This window comes from Chinchilla lanigera, unplaced genomic scaffold (assembly GCF_000276665.1).
Source record: "Chinchilla lanigera isolate Chin_1 unplaced genomic scaffold, ChiLan1.0 scaffold00024, whole genome shotgun sequence".
In the NCBI taxonomy this organism is placed as follows: domain Eukaryota; kingdom Metazoa; phylum Chordata; class Mammalia; order Rodentia; family Chinchillidae; genus Chinchilla; species Chinchilla lanigera.
This window is the reverse complement of record NW_004955425.1, coordinates 17,686,176-17,705,733: the sequence shown is the minus strand read 5'-3', so window position 1 is coordinate 17,705,733 and position 19,558 is coordinate 17,686,176. Positions and strand designations below refer to the sequence as shown.

General features: G+C 36.0%; 1 pseudogene; it reads right to left on the bottom strand.

The window, feature by feature from the left end:
* Window positions 1-8,715, bottom strand: part of LOC102021782 — a 24,150-nt pseudogene extending 15,435 nt beyond the window's left edge.
* Window positions 8,716-19,558: the final 10,843 nt, after the last annotated feature.

Below are 19,558 nucleotides of genomic sequence, written 5' to 3'. Positions count from 1 at the left end.
CAAAACACTTCACCTAAAAAGAACAGCCCATCAGAATCACAGCAGACTTCTCAACAGAAATCCTGAAGCCACATAGGGCTTGGAGTGAAGTATTTCAAGTCCTGAAAACAAATAATATCCAGCCCAGATTGATGTATCCCTCAAAACTAATTTTTAAAATTGATAAAGATATAAGATATTTTCATGACAAAGAATGTCTGAGGACATACATGAACACCAAACCAGCACTCTAAACTCTTTTAAAGATTATTCTAGAAGAGATAACAAGGATTACAACTCCATGAACCATGTTATGACTTGTGTCTAGATGTCCCACCAAAGTCTCATGCAGTCATGGGGCAGGCTTCTAGATTTTATGATTACCTCGTGGTCCAATGCTGGGATTATGGGTGTAAGTACTACACTTGCCCTGCAGTGGGCAACCTGTACATAATACAAGGGAGGGAAAGAGGCTTGCTCTCTGCTGCTAATACCTTTTTGCTGTTGCTTCCCCTGCTATTTTCTTCCACCATGAACTGTTGCCTACTACTATGTGCCACTCTGCCTGGGAGCCAGCTGAGTATGGACTGAAACCCCCACAAACTGTGAGCTAAATAAATCTTTTCCTTCTTAATTCTGAGCATCAGTTATTTTGTCTCAGCAACAAGAGAAAAGTAATGAAGATGGAATTTGGTATCAGAGTGGTGGGGTTTTGCTGTGACTGTATCTGAATATGTGATCCAATAATCTTTGGGGATGGCTTCTGGGAAGAGTTTGGAAAGGTTTGGAGATGTCTCCTGAAAGAGTAGAGCTGGAATGCCTTCAGCTGTTCTGTATGGGAGATTCTTGTCAGAGCTCAGAAAACCAGAAGGTTGATAAAAATTCTGCTGGTAAAGACTGGGCTTGGAAGTTTCTGCTGGGAAGGACTGCATTAGGTGTTGAATGCCAGATGATGTAAGTTATGGCTTCACAAAAAATCCTGTGAGTACAGTCCAGGCTTGGGAGGTTTCTCCTAGGAAGGAGGACTTCACTGGTTGTTGGACTTCAGATAATTTGTATTATGGCTTGTCAAAAAGTTTGTCAGCATTTTACTCATGTCCAGAGATATTTCCTGAGACTGATATTAAAAACATTGGACTAATTAATCTGGCAAAAGAAATTTCAAGACATTCTAATGTTGAGTAGCAGTATGGATATTGTCGGGGGGTTTTAGCCAGATTTATTTTGAGAATCAAGAGCAAAGAGCCTATCAAGATGGTATAAAATCTTGTGATTTTGTCCAGAAAGGAAGCTCCAGTAAAACTGTGGACTGCAAAGACAGAGGTGAAGAAAACTCAGTTGCTGAGAAGAACAGGAGAACATAAAAGAAGGCCTGAGGACATTACAAGAAGCAACAAGTCTCCACCCTCTCAAAACTTCAAAAGTAGAAGAATTTGTTCAGTGGAGGAAGCCACAGAGCACCATGTTCCAAAATGGAGGTGGTTGCCCCAGGTTCCAGAATGGCAATGCAAGGAGAATCTGTTCTGTAGAATCAGGTTTAGAGTGCTCAGCAATCCAGACACTTGACCTGTACAGCCAAGAGAGAAGAAAGCCTGGCTACTGCTCCAGCTGGGATTATCATTTACATGGTTCTGGTTTTAGGCACATACAGAATGCAAGAGCTGTGAGGTTAAAAAGGCTTCTATACAGATTTCAGAAGAAGGTCTCAAAGAAATTAGATACTTCCTACAATTAAACAACAACACCAGTTCCACATAGTGGAACTTATGGGACACAATGAAAGCAGTCTTAGGAGGAAAATTTATACTGGTGAATATACACATCAGGAAAACAGAGAAAACTCAAACAAACAACTCAATGTTTGCCCTCAAGTTTCTAAGAAAAGAAGAGCTAGTCTATCCCAAAACTCATAGGAAGGAAGAAATTATAAAAATAGGAGCAGAAATTAATGCAACAGAGACTAAGAAAATAATGCATAAAAGTTGATGAATTAAAAAGTTGTTTCTCTGAAAGATTAAATAAGATTGACAAACCCTTAGCCAGCATTTTCATAAAAAGGAAAGATGAAACTCAAATCCTTGCAATTAGAAATGAAAACAGTAAAATCAAAAGAGATCCTGCAGAAATACAGAAGAGTGTCTATACCAGCTTTGTAAACCTGTATTTTATTTTTGTTTTTGTTTTTGTTTTTGTTTTTTCCAGTACTGGAAACAGCCTGAATGCCTATCAACTGATGAATGGATAAAGATGTGTTTTATTTACACAGTGGAGTACTACTCTGCTGTAATAGAAAATCTTGAAATATTTCTAGCCAAATGAATGCACTCTGAGACCATATTCTTGGGTGAAATAAATCTGACGCACATCTGTAAATACTGCATAGTTTCCCTGGTATGAAAATTGAAAGTGTAAATAAGGACCAGAATATATAATACATATTGTGAAATAGGAAGAAAAGTTTCAAATCGGGAGAGGAAGGAGGGAAGGGGAAGAGAAAATGAAGGATGGGAAAAGGAAAAACTGAGAAATGAAGGAAAAATGGAAACAAAGTTTTTGTAAATAATGAGGTGAAAAAGTGTTGGAGGGCTGGTAGGGAAATGAGAAAAAAAGAATCAAATTATAGCATGTATAACTACAAATTCCTTATGATGAATGTGATCACTGTGTATACTAAAAAGTACCAATATACTTATTTAATAAAAAAGAAAAAAATTCTGATAGAATGTGATATGATGAGTTAACTTACAGGAAGCTAAATAAGGAGATTAGATTGGTGTGTGTGTGTGGTGTATGTGTGTGCACACACATGTGCACGTGTGTGTGTACAGTGTGTTGAGAAAGGGAGGAAATGGAATACAGGTACATAGAGAAGAGAAACAAGAAATATAAAAATTTCTTTGTCATTATTTTTGACAGCAATGCTAACTAAAGAGATAAAGAAAAAAAGGTGTTAAAGATAGATTTCATGAGTTATATAAATGAAGAAAAGTAGCCAGGTATCATGGAATGGAACTGTAATCCCTGTGTTCTGGAAGGCTGACACAAGAGGACTGAAAGTTTGAGCCCAGTCTAGACAATTTATGATGTAGTGAGTCAAAAAATAAAAATACTAATATTTATAAGGGCAGGAAGCATAGTTCAGCTTGAATGCTCTAGATTCAGTCCCCAGTAAACATACATGCATACATACATACATAATCTTTAGCCTTGTAAGAATGGTAATGCAAGTAAACATTTGCACATAAACCATACAGAAGAGTGTATATACACAGTACAGTGCATGTAATATATAAATATAAATTGTTACCTTTATGAACTTATACATTTTTATTAAATACTTGCTATGTGCTAGACACATACATGATGCTCTCCATCTATCCTGGAATTTTTACATCTCTCTGCATTTAATGTAAGAAAAATTGTGGAATTTGCTAAGTGATTTAAAGTTTGTGGCACTGTATCATATATTAATGTCACATGGGGCTATATTTCAAGTCAGAGCCAAAGGTATATATGGATGAGTTTTCCCCAAATAACCAGTACCTCTGTATTTTGTAATTGTTGCCATCTTTCTATTTTAATCTGGGGCACCTTTTATAAATTTGATTCTGAAAGATGACACTTTATTTTCTCATTTTAAAATTTACTATTGGCTTTCAGGTGTAGTGAATTGAGTCATCATATTCCTCAGTTGATGAGTCCTCATGATAACTGCTTTATTAAGGAGCCTTTTAAAATCTTATCCTCTTTTTCCCATTTCATCTTCTTTCTGTCCTTCTTCCTTGTACCATAGGTTCCTGCCCTATATTTTAATGTATTTCCTTTCAGTTCAATTCCTATGCATTTATTACCCAGAGCAGGTCATATTCAAACACCTGAACTGTGATCTCAAGGTGATCAGAACTGTGCACTTCCTGGCTTTTATCCCCTGTTAGGCTGGGAGATCAAAGATTAGAGATAAAGTTATTTAGAGGAGGATGAAAGATTAGAAGTACAGTTGCTTTGGATGCCCAGAACCTGTCTGTAGATTGTACTACCTGCCACCAAGTGAGACAGCTGTGGTGGGGATGGTTGGAGCCAGAGAGAAGACCATGTAATTTCACTTTGAAGTGAAAGGCTCCTATTTGCTAGTTAATAATATTTTCTTTCCATACTTCTGTCCTGCCAGATTTTTATCATGATGTCCCTAGTTACAGAAAAAACAAGTTTTTGTGCTACAATATTTAATAGGATTCAAAGCTTGGTAGAAGCCTTGGGAATCACTTCATTAACTATGTAACATCAACCTGTGACTTCTAAGCTTACCTATGTTTGTAACAATTGTCTATGGAGAGCCTTTCCAATGAACCATCAGGACATTATCACTGCACATGTGTGGCACCCTCCCTTTGCAGGGGACAGACACCTATTCTATTTAAGAAGAGAGGGGTGGAGCTGAGGGCTGCAGAGTTGCACTGACTCAGTGAATTTTCTATTAAGTTTTCTTTGGGGGGGGGTCTCTTTTCAGATCTGTTATCATGCCAGGCCACAGCCACTTAATTCCTGGAAACTAGACTGAGGCTGTGGGTGCTGTGGCAGCTGCTGTCAGTAGGACTGGAAAGGGTATGATCTCAGCTACACTTGTAGTGACAAGGAGATTGCCATGACCACTACTTTCCTGTCCTGACTTTTCCTTACTCACTGAGCAAACTAACATAAAGTCTCACATTATGTCCTCCTGGAGGAGATGAGGAAAATGAAGAGGGTGAGGAAGACAGTGTGTGTTATCCCATGTGCTACAATGTGCAGGGCTGGCTCAGGCACCATACAGCCAGTACTCACAGTCCATGCCAAAAAACAGCCACAAGGAAAACACCACATGTGACAGGGCTTGGATTGTGTTCCTTGGAACCTTCCTGTAATTCCTTCTTGCTGCTCAGAGTAACATGTCTCTGTGCAGAGTCCCAGCTCTGCCCTCTGGAGCTGCCTCAGACTAGTCTACAGAGCTGATTCTACAGTCACCAGTACCCAGTTGTCATGTACAGCCTGCCACATGTCCTTTCTGGACTACAGAACTTACGTCAGATCACAGTAAACTCCCTCCAGCCTGAAACAATAGTTAAGAACATTTTCTTCCTCTTTACCAATTAAAGAGAGTGCTTTATAAAATATCTATTTAAGTATAAATTTACCTTAGAATGATTTGAAGAATTTTAACTACCTCACACTGCCCTGTCCTGAGCTATGACCAAAGAGATTCTTACAGCCCATCAGGCACACAGGAGGGAGGCCAAAGTAGGACAAAGTGGGTGAGGAGCAACTTCATGCATCTTCCTGCCTCACAGTTCAGTCAGGACTGCTCCATTTGGCCAGCTCTGTATATGAGCTTATAAGAGAATACATTCGAACTGTTTCACTGCTACAAAAAGGCTTTGAATGCACGGACTTAGAACTAACTTATTTGTCATGCAAAAGTAGAAAACAGACTTAGAAAGATTTGTCCTTTCCATTTCCTTTCCAGTCAGGTGCCTACAGGAGCACACCAACAGAGGCTTAAGCATGCAGGAATCTGAACCTCATCCCAGGGTCTTGGGATTTCCACTCAGCCTGCTCTGGGTATAGCAGTTGTTCAATGCAATTTATTTTGAGAAACTCTGTAATCCTTGAATCAGAAGGTGGCAGCTTGGTGAATATATATTGGTAAGGAAGCGGTCAAGCAAAGTCATGATGTGGTTGTGTTAGATGGTGATGTAAGGGGGATAGGATAAAAGGTTTGGGCAGCCTTCCCTTAGGGGACCTGGGACAGAAAAGCAGCCTTTGCGGCTGCCACCAGGAGCCCAGTTTGTTTTTGTAAAAGTCCTATGTGCCACTCTTTGTTCTCAGAAGTCAAACTCTACTTCTGTAAAGCGCTGTTCCTGACAAACGATGTCTTTTTTAGGATTTACTTTTAGCCATTTTTAGCTACCACCTAACCCTTGGCAATGATCTAAAGAGGCAATGGACTAACATAGAATCAGGTGCAGTTTGCCTCGTTGGCTGGAAATACCCAGAACTGACATGTTCCTGTCTCTCCCACATCGCTGAAACAGGCAGCCTTTCTCTTGCTTGGCTGCTTGAACAGAGGGGCATAGCAGCTCACAGCATTCTCCGCCTTTGCTGTTTTCTAGCGGTGGAGTGTTACAATCCAAACATATCTAGCGGGCAAGCCCTGGTTTGCCTCACACTGTGTGACTTCTGCTTGTCCTAGTCCGAGGCACACACCATGCTGAAGCATTTAATGAGTTAAGCATAAGGTAAGCAGGCAGTTTTCCAAAGTGACGCTTACAAGCATTGCTCAAAAATTACTGGGCACTATGATCCATTGAAGGCAGTGCAATGAGGGAGAACATGTTTTCCAGAACACCTGTCAAGAAGAGCACTACATTCCATCATTCATTCAGTAGATGCTTCTTTAGTATGTTAAATTATTATGTACTAGGCACAAGTTTAGGCCATGAAGCAGTGCAATAAGCAAGAGAAAATCTTTCCCCCTGTGGAATTTATAATACAGTAGCAAGGAGGACAATGTACAAGGATAATAGAAGTTCCTCACAAGTCAACCCTGTTCATGTATGTAACCTGTTCATGAGGTAGAAATTAAAAATGATAGGGACAATAAAGAAATATGGAACCATGGAGGAGCTAGAAATGTTGGATCTTTGAGACCTCAAATGATGGAAGGGAAGATGCAAAATACAGTTGTGTAACAATGGTCTATTAAGATTTCATGTATTTTTTATTTTTAAAACTTTATTTCCACATAACTATGCTTACAGATATACACTCCTATGGTTGAAGAGAATAGTTTACCTTGTCCTATACATTTTCAAACAAAAATGTAGTACATGGTTCTAGATTTTGAAAAGCATTTGAAGTCTGGTTTATTTTTACCTATTACAAATGTATAAAAGATCCTCCATCAAATGTTGCTAAAGAAGCCACCAAAATTTTGAGAAATACCTTTGGTTTGGCTCAGAAAAGTAACAAGTGTTGCACTGTAAAGTTTATAAAATTGATATAACAAAACATCCTTACAATGCTACAGTATTGCCAGTGTGCAAAGATTAGTAACTGATGGATGTGGACGAAGGTGGAAATGATAAAAGCTCGAGCACATAGAACTATAGAAGCTAGCCGTTTTGCTAATATTGTGTGTAGATTATAAATCCACACAAATCAAGATACAGATAATTTTTTTTTTTTGGTACCAGGAATCAAACTCAGGACCTTGGGCTTAACAGGCAGGTGCTGTGCCACTGAGCTATATCTCCAGCTCTCAGACAATTTTAAAAATCTAAATTAACACTGTCACCTTGGTTCATCTGCTAAGGCCAATGAGAGACCTCAGCACATTTTGCTTTTTAAGTTTTCTGGTCTAGTCAAAGAAGAAAATTAAGTTTCCTCACCAGCTTTTCAGTCCTGAAGTAACCATATGCACAAACTATTCCTTCCATTGTCAGCATGTCATGGGATGATGTGCACTGAGGTCCACTTGGGTTTTCATTTGTATCAGCACTCACATGGAAATAGCCCCAAAGTTATGAGCACATGACTCTGAAAAATAAAATAGCACTTCTTAGAAAACTTGAGCACAACATCCACCCATAGTTGTGAGAAACATCATCAAAACAATGCAATTCCTTATGAATTAAGCCTTAACAATAGCAATAAAAAGGTAGCCCCAAATAAGAAGCAGCTCTGAAAAAATATAATGTAAAATATCTTGAAGATCAATGGAAAGACAGATTGAAAAAATAATAAAGGTTTGTAATTTCACCACACTACCTAGGATTTCGCTTATCAGACATTCTCTAGGATTTCAAGTTTATCCTTAACTACCAAACATCAGTTTACAAATAGTCTCTTCATTATTTACTCCTGTATCAAAATGGAAATTCTAGCTTCAAGTTTACTGGAAGAAGGAGGACTAGATAATAAAAGATTCAAACAGTTTCACACAAACATATTTTGCAAATGGAAGAACTCCCAACTAGATCAGAAGTTCTGAATAGCAATACTCTTCTCACTGGAACAATTTTTAGTGAGTACAAATACATGGCACTGAAGTTTAGGACATAGAACTGACAATTAAGTCTTTGGTTTCTGGAAGAAAGGTCTCAAGTCTCCAATTTCCAGTAACACCAAGACAGCTGCATCTCACTTGAGTTCTAATCTGTAGAAAAAGAGGCTGCCACAGGGTTCTCCAGGACACTCACTGTGGGTGGCCACCCCTAACTTTTAATATCATTTTACAGATCAGTTTCACAAAGGGTTTCAATCTCCTTGATAATGTTTAGCATTCTAGTCTTAAAGACTAGATTTGAAATTTGTTCACCAGAAAGTAAATTTCTTTCTCTTGCACTATGAAAGAATCCAAGGACCTCTTCCTCAAACAGATTCCCAGTGTCCAGTCTGTGTTTAAAATGAGTATTTTTCAATGTAATAAAAATCAAGTTAAATAAAATGTGCTTATGAACAATAAAACTACTCATTAGAAAGATTTAACTAGCTTTATAATTTAAGGTTTAAAACATAAATATTTTCAGCTTGATATCCTGCACACAAAGTACTCATCATCATCATGCAACTTACTCCTCCTGTCTTAAGATAATCTTCTGCTTCTTTAAATCTTTGGTCTCCCAGTCCATTCCAACTTCAGATACCTTTTACCTGAAAATTCACTTTCAGATTTTTAACATCTTATGCCCTTACCTTCATGCTTGTCCTAATCTTCCATGTTTACTACCAAAATCTGAAAACTGCCTCAAAGAGTTCACCAAATAAAGAACAATAAATGAGCTGAAAAAAGTTTATTTCAAAACATGGGAGGTTAGAATTTAAGATACTCTATTAGGATCCCATTTTATTTTACTGTAGTGAACAATTCCTGACAGTAAGAAAAATCCTATGTTGGATTCTTTCACATGCTTTGGCAACTGGCCACAGAACCCACAAAAGTTGTGTAGTATGTACCTTCTATGTTTAATTTAATTAAGTGTATTAGTACAATTTAGATACACACATGATCACAGTCATCATAGGGAATTTGTACCTGCACATGATATACCTTGATCTGTCTTTTTTCCCCTCCCACCTCCCTCCTCTCCCTTTAACTCCTGTTTCCTTTCTTATTTTCAAAATTTTTTTTCCATTTTATCCTTCTTTCTCAATTTTTTCTTTTCCTTTCTTTCCTTCACCCCTCTCTAGTTCCCTTTCTTTTTGCACAATTTCTTCTCATTTCACCATATTGCTTGTACAATTTGATTATTACACTTTCAGTATCTCACATCAGTGAGACAGTGTGATATTTACATATGTATGTTTTATTTATTTCACTTAAGAGTATTTTGTCAAGGTCCATCCATTTAGCCATAAATGTCTCAACTTTATGTTTCTATATGGTAGAGTACTACTCCATTATATATAAAAAATACATCTTTTTTTATCCATTCATAGATTTATGAGCATTTGGATTGCCCAAGATTTATGATGTGCCCTATAGGAACACCAGAACAGCTGCATCTCACTTGAGTTCTAACCTGTAGAAAAAGAGGCTGTCACAGCGATCTCCAGGACACTTGCTAGTATGTGACCACCCCTGAGCAAGTATGACTTTTAAAATCTGGACTGTATTTATATTCAAAAGCCTTTTTCATTTTATTAAAAAGAAGTTGCTGCTAGCTCGCCAGAACTCATACCACCTCTCCCAGATGTCTCATGTCACTAGCTATGGTTTTGGATTCCCACAAGTGACTCTTTGTAATACTCAGATAGCTGTTTTCTGGTTCCAGGTTTGCAGTCTCCAAATATAACTTCTAGCTTTTCATTCAATTGAGTAGCCACGTGGATACCCACCACCCATGAGAAAATGTGTTCTTAAAGGTATGATTTTACTCTGTATAATTAAGAAGCACCTGTACCACAGAACAGGCAAAAACTAAAACAAAAAAACTGATGATTGGTATTTAAGATAAAAATGGGTTCAGTATGGAATCTAGTGGCTTATTTATTACAAAAACCATAACAGCTATCTGTTTACTATGTTCATTCAAACTAACTAATTTCTGTGAAATACAGATTCTGGCATAGATATATGAAAAGAAAACACAAGCATGCAGGACCTCTTACACCATCATCAATGCGCAAGAAAAAAAAAAGAGTCAAAAGACCAGCTTACTGTCTGATGTTATAATGTATAAAGAAAATTTGAGATAAATAACATACATAGTATTTTAAGATTACAATCATCATGATGCTGTTTTTGTAACACACTTAAATGTCCATTTTGGTATAGAACAGACTTTTTAGTCAATCATCTCTATCTACTACATAAGAAGATCTCAACTAATTTGTTGTCCTTTAATGGAATGTGTTGAAGAAATTTGTGACACTGTTTGGACTGTTTAATCCCTAAGCATCTCTATGTGTAATAACACATGCATAACAAAGACATCATAGAAGGCTGCCCTTTTCTGATAGATGTTTCCATGTTGATTTGACATATGCCTCTTATTACCAATAGCTGGAGGACAAGAGAAAAGCAGACATCTGAATCTACAAGAAAAAGCTAATCACTATAAATATTTTCAGTTTTACATTTTAGAAGATCTGACCATCTCGATGGCATGAATACATTTGAATACATCATGAGCTCAGCAACAGTGTATTTTCATAGCTATATGAAAACTTGTTTCTTAATTTGATTTTGTACCAAGAACATCTTTCAATGAGAAAAACATTGTTTTATTTATAGAAAACCTTTTGATGATGACTAATGTAAATATATCACAATAATACATTTAGCAATGTTTATTGGGGTGTCTCCCATAAGGTTTTGGGAACTACTGGGGCCCCCTTAATGAACAAAGGCTGGTATAAGATTTTTTCCAAGCAGCTCTCCTTTATTCATTAAGGGTAGTCCTGCCCAATAGCTCCCCCATCCTAAGGGATGTCTACATAACTATGTTAACAACTTTTTGATGACCTGTGATAATCAGATCATCACAAATAACACATTATTGTGACCAATGAAAGATTCTCAAGTCATTGTACATAAACAGTATGTATTACATTTATAAAATTGGTTTTGACATTATTTTGACCAGCCAACAACTTAGGCAGAAAATGTCTTTAATTTTGATGACATTGATCTATTGTAAGCTGACTTAAATTACAGCATTCTGCATTCCAGTATGGAACTCCATCTCCTCAAAGTACAGCCTCACCACAGGCTTGAGGGTCCTCTTGTTTACACAGGATCACTCTGCAGGCAGAAGTTCTGAGTTCCTTGTGTCTTCAGCCAGTATAAACAACATGGAGGGGAAGAGGAGTTGAAGAGAGAGTAAGGGAATGTGGAAACAAAACAAATCAAGATGTATCATGTATGGGTACAAATTCCCTATGATGAATGTGATCATTATTTATACCTAAAATGTACCAGTAAACTTAATTTTAAAAACCTGAAATTACCATGTTCACCATCTATCTCCAATTTATAAGGACAAATTTATTCATTTATAACTGCTATGACTTTTATTTCATCTGACCAAATTAGAAAACTCATTTTTTCTTTATCCACGGATTTTAGCAGATAATATTGAAGTGAAACAGTAGGACTGAATCAACTAGCTATGTGTTCATATGCATGCAGTGAAACACATACAAGGAAAATGCCAGTGATGTAACTAATAAAATAATATTGTTTTACTAACAAATCTAAAGAAAATTAGCTTTCAAGAAACAACTCAAATATCAGTTTCAATTTGAATGTGTCCATAAACAAAGCTATAATGCTGCTTCAAATAATAAACATTTATTCCTACATTCTTTGAATGAATCATAGTAGAATAACCAGCACACAGAAATATGTTGACAGAAATGGAAGAAAAATGCTTCTAAAAACCTTCATCAAGCTCAAGGCATACATCTTTAACTTTATTATACAAATTATGAATTATACAAATTATATAATTATACAAATAATGCTATATTTTCAATTTATCTTCAACTTTTAATCAACAGCCAGTTCTGTCAATGTATCACATAAAGTTTCTCATAGACTTTAATTATCTTTTAATGAAGCATACATTTTCTATTATTACTTTCCCATAGATAGATTTCTTTTTTATAACAATAAAACCAAGTGATCTTCCAAATGATTAGTGCCCATCAATAATCTTTTTTACAAATAGCCAATGTGAAGATCATTATCTACCTCATTTATGATTGACAAATTATGGAACAAGTGATAGCAAACTAGAAACACTCTGTTTTTCAAATTTTCTAGTCTTTTTATATGCTCTGGATATTGTCAGGCACTGAAACAATTAAAATTTTTTCATTGCATTAAATTAATAAAATAATTTTTAAAACAAAATGTATCAGAGAAATAAATTTGACAGTTCAGTTCACTTCAGGATAAAACTGGAGCAAAACCAAACTTTCTTCAATAATAATTTACAATTTATTCCTATTTCAAGCAGATGCAATAAAACATTTTTCTCAAGCATCATACTTCTATAATGCCACTCATTTAAGATTCTTTTCTGCATTATCATATAACTAAAACATTAGACTTTGAATTATTTATATCTAAGCCAGTTTATCCTTGACTAGAAGGTTGAATTTTTTTGTTTTGTTAAAATTTTCTCTGAAAAAGCATTGTGTCTATTTATATCCTGGCATTAGGTTCTTATTTGGGCTATTATTCTACAGAATATAATAATATATAAAATGTAAATTCCACATCACAATTATTGACTGTGAAAGATAACATAGTTTTACACAGTTCTGAGCTACTTGTGATTGTCAATCAATATTAAAACATAGCAACACATCACCATTATCTTTTAATTTGCATATGTCTAAAGGAATTACCATACTATAAATTTATCAAATTATAACAGAAAATTTTATGCTAGATTTACTTTTCTGTAAATTGACATTCTATACCATTAGGCAATTACTGAATGTATCATGGTTTACACTTTTAATGGAAAGTGGTACTTCAGTCAAATATTTTGCAACAGAAATATTTCCAGAGAAACTGCTGCAACCATTCATTTCTTTCTTGGTAATTGCATATAATATTTTTATTCTTAGGAAAATGAAGTGCTATATTATATGAAGTTTGTAAAACAATAATGTTTATATGTGACTTAGTGAACATCTGCTACTATCCACTTTTATTACATTTTCTTTCACAGAATTCTTCTTATTCTTAATGTATTTATGTTGTATAAGTACCACTTAAATTTTGATGATTTAATTGCTTCAGTAGCCAATTCATCTCCATAAATTATGTTTTGTTTTTGTAAATCACTTAATCACCAATGATAGTTAGAAAACAAATTAAGTTGTAGGGTACTACTTATGGTGGAAACTAGTTTGACTTTTTTTGGTTTATGTTTCTTTGAAATAATTTCCATTGTTACTATTTCGTTTATTACTGAAAGGATGTCATTTCCTAATAAACAAGTCAAGAAATCCTCTTTTTATTATATGTAAATTTGGGTTAATTTTTATTTATCTTTCTTTAAAGTAACTTCCATTGTTACCATTTTTATGGTAAAGAAATGTCATACTTGACTAAGTGTTGCAAATCTACTTTACTGTCTTCAAATTAGGGTAAAAATACTAATTCTTCAATTTATTGACTAATGTAAAACTCCACATTTATAATATATCTGATAATTTAAAATTATTTCTAAAATAATCTACCACATTTTTTTTCACTATTTTTATGAAATTACCCTTGACAGACTAACCTTGAAACATCATGTGTTGTTCCCTGATTTTGCAGCACAAGACTGAAATGTAGCTTGTGCCCCATGTCATTTACTGGGCAAGTGAAACAATATCTGGAGTGCTCTATATCCTATTCAATGAGACAAATTCACTGATCACAAGTAGAATCACACAGAAATGTCAATTTGATCAGCGGTGTACTTCAATTTCTCCTTTTTTTTCTTACTACAGATCTGTAACAACCAACTCACTAATGAGCACTAAAACTTCTGTCACATTTTGAGTAACACCTGTAGAACTCCAAGCATTCAGCTTAGTGCATTAGAATTTACATTCTGAGACCATGTAAGACCACAATAGAGGCAAGAAAACATATTTTCTATTATGACCGTGTCTTATGGGAGAGCAGGAAAAATATCATGCACAAAATGTAACTCTCATCATATGCTGATGATTCAATGTACGGTTATAGGGCTCTGAAGACCACAATGCAGTGCCACTTTCTATGATCTGAGAGTTTGGTTTATCATTTGTATACAGCAAGTTTACAAAACGTTGAATTTACAAAAGAAAGAGAATACAAATGTGTGCCAAAAGATCAAATGCAGTGTGTGCCAGAGACTTTTACCTAATTTATCATCCATTCTTCTTATTTAGTGAAAAAAGCTCAAGTTTTAGTCATCATAGAATGCAATTCATAATTCTTTAGACTTCCTTATAGCTTGAGGAGATGATGTGAATGACCTCTGGGTAATGTAGGTTAAGGAAACGTGTGCTACTTCAAAGAAACTCCCATTAGAAGAAGCTAGCCCTAGTCCTCTGCTTCTTTGTTCTTTCCCTTTCCTCATTCTTGGTAGATGAACACCAAATTGATGAGGGTAACTCCTGCAGTCCTGATCCATCTGGTATAAGGTCAGGGTCACATAGTAACCAAGTAAGAGAAGTCTAAGTCTCTAGCATTGTAGACATGCTAACCTCTGAATTTGTTTTCAGTTAAAGAGATAATACTTAAGCAGTGAGTATTTGGGATTGTTCTGTTATATATAAGCCAAACTATCCTAACAGAAAAAATTAGGCAGAGTTCAATGCAAGCAGACTATAAAGCCACAATCATTTGATGGGAATAAGATGAATATAGAAAAGAGTCTCAAAAGCAACAATAACAAAAGCACAAACATATGTATTATTAAAATTGTAGCATAGATATTGTTTGATGTTTAACACCATGTACTTAGTTTGATGTCTAATTGTTCTACAAAGCTTGCTACAAGGGAAAAAAAGAAAATAATAAAAATCTTTTTACAACTCTTACAATTGTACAATCTTTACTGACAAAAATTTTCAGATCTTTCTAGGAAATGATTTTATATATAATCAAGTATATCTAAAGAGTATGAGCTTATTAACCCCTTACTCCATCTTCTTTCTTGTAAGGTAGGACTGATATTTTGATTTCCACTTTGGGAGTGACATTCTAGCTTCCCTTCACACTTCCCTAGAAATACATGGACACTTTAGTTACTTAATTACTTAAAATAATTTTAATTACTTTATGTATCAAAACTTGTTATGTCAGTATTCCATGTTTACATCATTATGGTTGTCACTGCTAGTTAAATCCAAATCATGTAGTATGCACTGTATTATGATTTCTTTTCATCACACTATGTTTTCCTTAGCAATAATCTTTTTCTTTTATGCATTTCTTTGGTTTTCCATGTACATAGCACCACTTATAACTAATGCTTTAATGTTATAAGACTCCAGTTAATGTTATCAAATTCATTTTCTCTCCATTAAGTTCCATGTATGAAATTCCCAGTGGAGCTACCAGATTCATTCTAATTTGGGCATATTTCTTTGGAGCCAAGCTGACCACATTCCATCTTAACTTCTACACATGTCACTTTACCTTTTATTGGTTTTAAATTCTAATCATGAAGTTCCTCCATTTGGATTATTTGATATTTTCATAAGGGACATTTCTATTTGATGTCCATAGTTTTATTCTCATTCTGTTGAACTTACTTAGATATTTTAAGAGGATGGAAAGTTTTTCTATAACACTTCTCTCCTAAGTTCTCACCAAAATTGAAAAGCCTCTACACCTGACCATATTCCAAATTCACTCCAACATATTTAGCTATTTTTATGGTAACACTCCCACTTCTCAGAATCAACTTCTGTTTTAGTACATTCAGGCTGCTGTAAAAGGATATAATTGACTGCATGCTTTATAAGCAGCAAGAATATATTTGTTTTACATTTTTGAAAACTGGGAAATCCAAAATCAGGACACCAGCAGATTTGGAGTCTGGTGAGTCTTTCCTTTGCTGTTCAAAGGTGGCTATCTTCTAGTAATGAATTCACATGCCAAAAGTGTGAGGGTTCTCTCTGGAACTTCTTTTAGAAAGACATTAATCTCATTTTTGAGGATTCTACCACCATAATCTAATCACTTTCTAAAGGCATTCCCACAGATTACCATCACACTGGGAATTACATTTTAATATATGAATTTTGAAGATACACAAATATTCAGTCTGAAATAATGTCTCTTTATTTTAACTAACTTTTCTCTTTGACATGTAGATCTTTGTTTTTCAAGTTATTTTCTTCAGCAAACCAACAATTATTAGCTATTCAATCAATTAAAAATTTGAGTATGCTTGTGATGCATAAGAAATATATTTATCATAGGATATTGGTACATCTGAACATTGCAACTTTATTCTTCATTCTCCTCTTTCCCCTGCTCTTCCTCTCATGTCCCTCAACCTCAAACTACTTTCAACCTCCATAAAGCCTATTTCCTTGATTTGTAGGCAAATAAATGCACTTTGAGTCTGAGGGCTGTGAAATAAATCAGAAAAAGAAGGTTAAATTTCACGTTTCTCTTCTGTGAAAAACTCAAGGTATAAACAATTTAAAGATAAAAATACAATAATATATGATACTCATTCACTAAATGTTAATAGGCACAACTTATATCTCAGAACTTCATTCTAACTTTTTTGGTGGCCCAATCTCATTGATAAATCCTTAATCATTGTCTGTTAGTCTTTTCTATAGGACTGTTTAGGTTCCAGAAGTGAGATTGATTACAACTTTTTTTAAGGTTGAGACAAAATTCAGGTGTTACGGTTTGTGCCTAGGTGTCTCCTCAAAGCCTCAGGCTGTCATAGGAGGAATTGTTCAGAGGTGACTGGATCTAGATTGAATGATGCCAGGATTAACGGTGTGTGCTTACTAAATTAGTCCACTGACTGGGTTGGCACAGTTCTTGGTAGGATTAACGGTTTCCACACTGGGATGGGTGGGCTGGATAAAATATAAGGGATAAAAAGGACTAGTATGGTCACTTGTCACTTGTTTCCTTCTGTCAGGCTGCCCTGCAATGACACTCTGCTATGCCAACCTGCCTTGGACCCAACAACTATGAACTGAAACCTCTACAAACTATGAGCTTTAATAAGCTTTTTCTTCTTTAATTTTGGGTAGCAATTTCTGTTGCAGCAACTAGAAATGTAGCCAAGACAGAATTTGTTACCAAGAGTGGAGTCATTGCTATGGTTGTATATAACCATGTGGTTCAGGACTCTTTGGAACTGGCTGGTGGGAAAAGTTTGGAAAGTTCTGGAGATGTCAGTTGAAGAAGTGGGCCTGGAATGCCTTAAGCTGTACTTGATGGGAGATTCTAGTAGGATTCAAAAGACCAGAATGCTGATAGAAACACTACCATTAAAAACCAGGCTCAGGAAGTTTCTGCTAGGAAGGATTACACTGGCTGTTGGACTCCAAATCGTGTGTGTTATGCACTGGCAGAAAGTTTGTCTGCACTTTGCCCATGTTCAGAGACTTTGGCTGAGACTGAGACATAGGACTGTGGACAAATTAATCTGGCAGAAGAAATTTCAAGACAGTCTAAAGTTGATATCATGGCATGGTTACTATTCAGGGCTTTGAACCAGATTCATGTTGAGAATCAAGAGCAAGGACAAGAGCAGAATGATTTAAAAACCTTTTGTTTGGCCAGAAAGTAAGTTCCAGTAAAGTTTTGGCCTGCAAAAATAAATCAGAAGAGAACAGCAGGACTTCAGCCTTTGCAGCACAAAGTTGCAAAAGTTAAAACCTTTGGTTTGATAAGAGAGGCCCAGAGAACCATATTCCAGATTTATGGCAGCCTAGGGAAGTTATTCCTCAGGATTTTGTTCTTGGGCACTCAACTCCTACAGTCAAGACAGAAGGAATCCTGGCTAATCTGCTCCAGCTGGCAACAGACTTGGCATCATTCATGCAGTGATAGGTGTATGTAAAATGAAAGAATTGTGAGGTCAGGAAGGTTCCCACGCAGATATTGGCAGAAGGCCTGGGAGGCCAGGCAGTGTGCCCATGAGTGTGTATGAGTGTGTATGAAGCTGTGAGTGTGAAGCTGAACATGCAGTAGAGACCACAAAAGTTTGTAGAATCCAGGCATGATAGTCTTCTGAGAAAAGCTGCAAGGAGTGAGCAAAGCCAGCCCAAGAGAGAAGTCACAGGAGCTACAACTATAGCAGTGTCATAAGGGTGGAACAGTCCTAACCCTTTGGAGTTCACAACTAGCCACAGATGGCCAAGGATTCTGGATGTGGAACTATGGGATTTAATATTTTCCCTGTTGGATTTTGGTCTTGCTTTGTTCTCATTTCTTTCCATCCCCCTCTTTATACCTTTTGAAGTGAAAATGTCTATTATCAAGTTAGTAATATCCCCTACTTATTGAAGACTAGTCAGGTCTGCAATCTCCCAAGAGAGTGTACAGCAAAGGCTAAATAGAAAGAGGCAAATGGAATGATTTCAGGGCTCCAGGAAGATCAAAGCCCTCTCACAGAACTCAAGGTCTCTCAGGGCTGAGACCAGAGAAGATATTCTCTGGGTGGCCCATATTTATTTAGTTGTCAGAAGAAGGGAGGGGAATAACTCAAGAAGTGTGGAACAACCCAAGGACTTCTTCAAGAAAGATATTAAATTAATGCCCCCAGGAATGGGGTGTCTGAGGCTACAGGCTTCATCTAGTTGAGGTTGGATCCAGGTATCCTTGGCTGTGACCTTGTTTTATCTTTTGAGACTTCGTGGCTTCACCTGTCATTACAGGCCTCAGTAGGAATCAGTGACTCATAGAGATTCACTTACTATGAGTCCATGTCCCATCTTCAGACCAGGAGCCTAGGCCTTGGACAGATTCACAAGTAAACATGGAAAGCCAATTGGTTAATTTAAGTCCTGCTCAGAGCTGCTTCATAGTGGTCTCCATCAGTTTCTCCTTTTCATTTTTGTAATTGCAGCAGTTGAAACATGGCTATCATTGTCAAGTTTGACATCTCCTATAGCAGACTAAAAACAGAAGCAAAAGGCACAGGCATTTTAATAAGTCCACTGTAGAATATATGACCAATATGTTGGTAGCAGACTTCACCACCGGTTTGAAGATCTTTTCTCTCTAAGGGCACATGTTCCAGAATGGCTTCCATAATGATGTTTTGTAACAAGTTATGAATTCTCTTTCTGAGGTAGATCTGGTGGATCCTAGTAGAAGAATCTAGCATGTTTATTGTTGGTTTCATCTGTATAGTTACTTGGAGCTTGGTAGTCTCCATGTAAGAACAACCAATTTTTTGTAGAAATTAATATTATTATGCCATTGTTTTATACATATTGTGGTTATACTTTCTTGGTGGGTGTTCAAGACCAAGTTAATGTAAGACCTGTATTAATTAAAATTAACTTTTTGCTATCTATCAAGCTCAGCTATATCTCCTCAGGATTTACCTTGGAA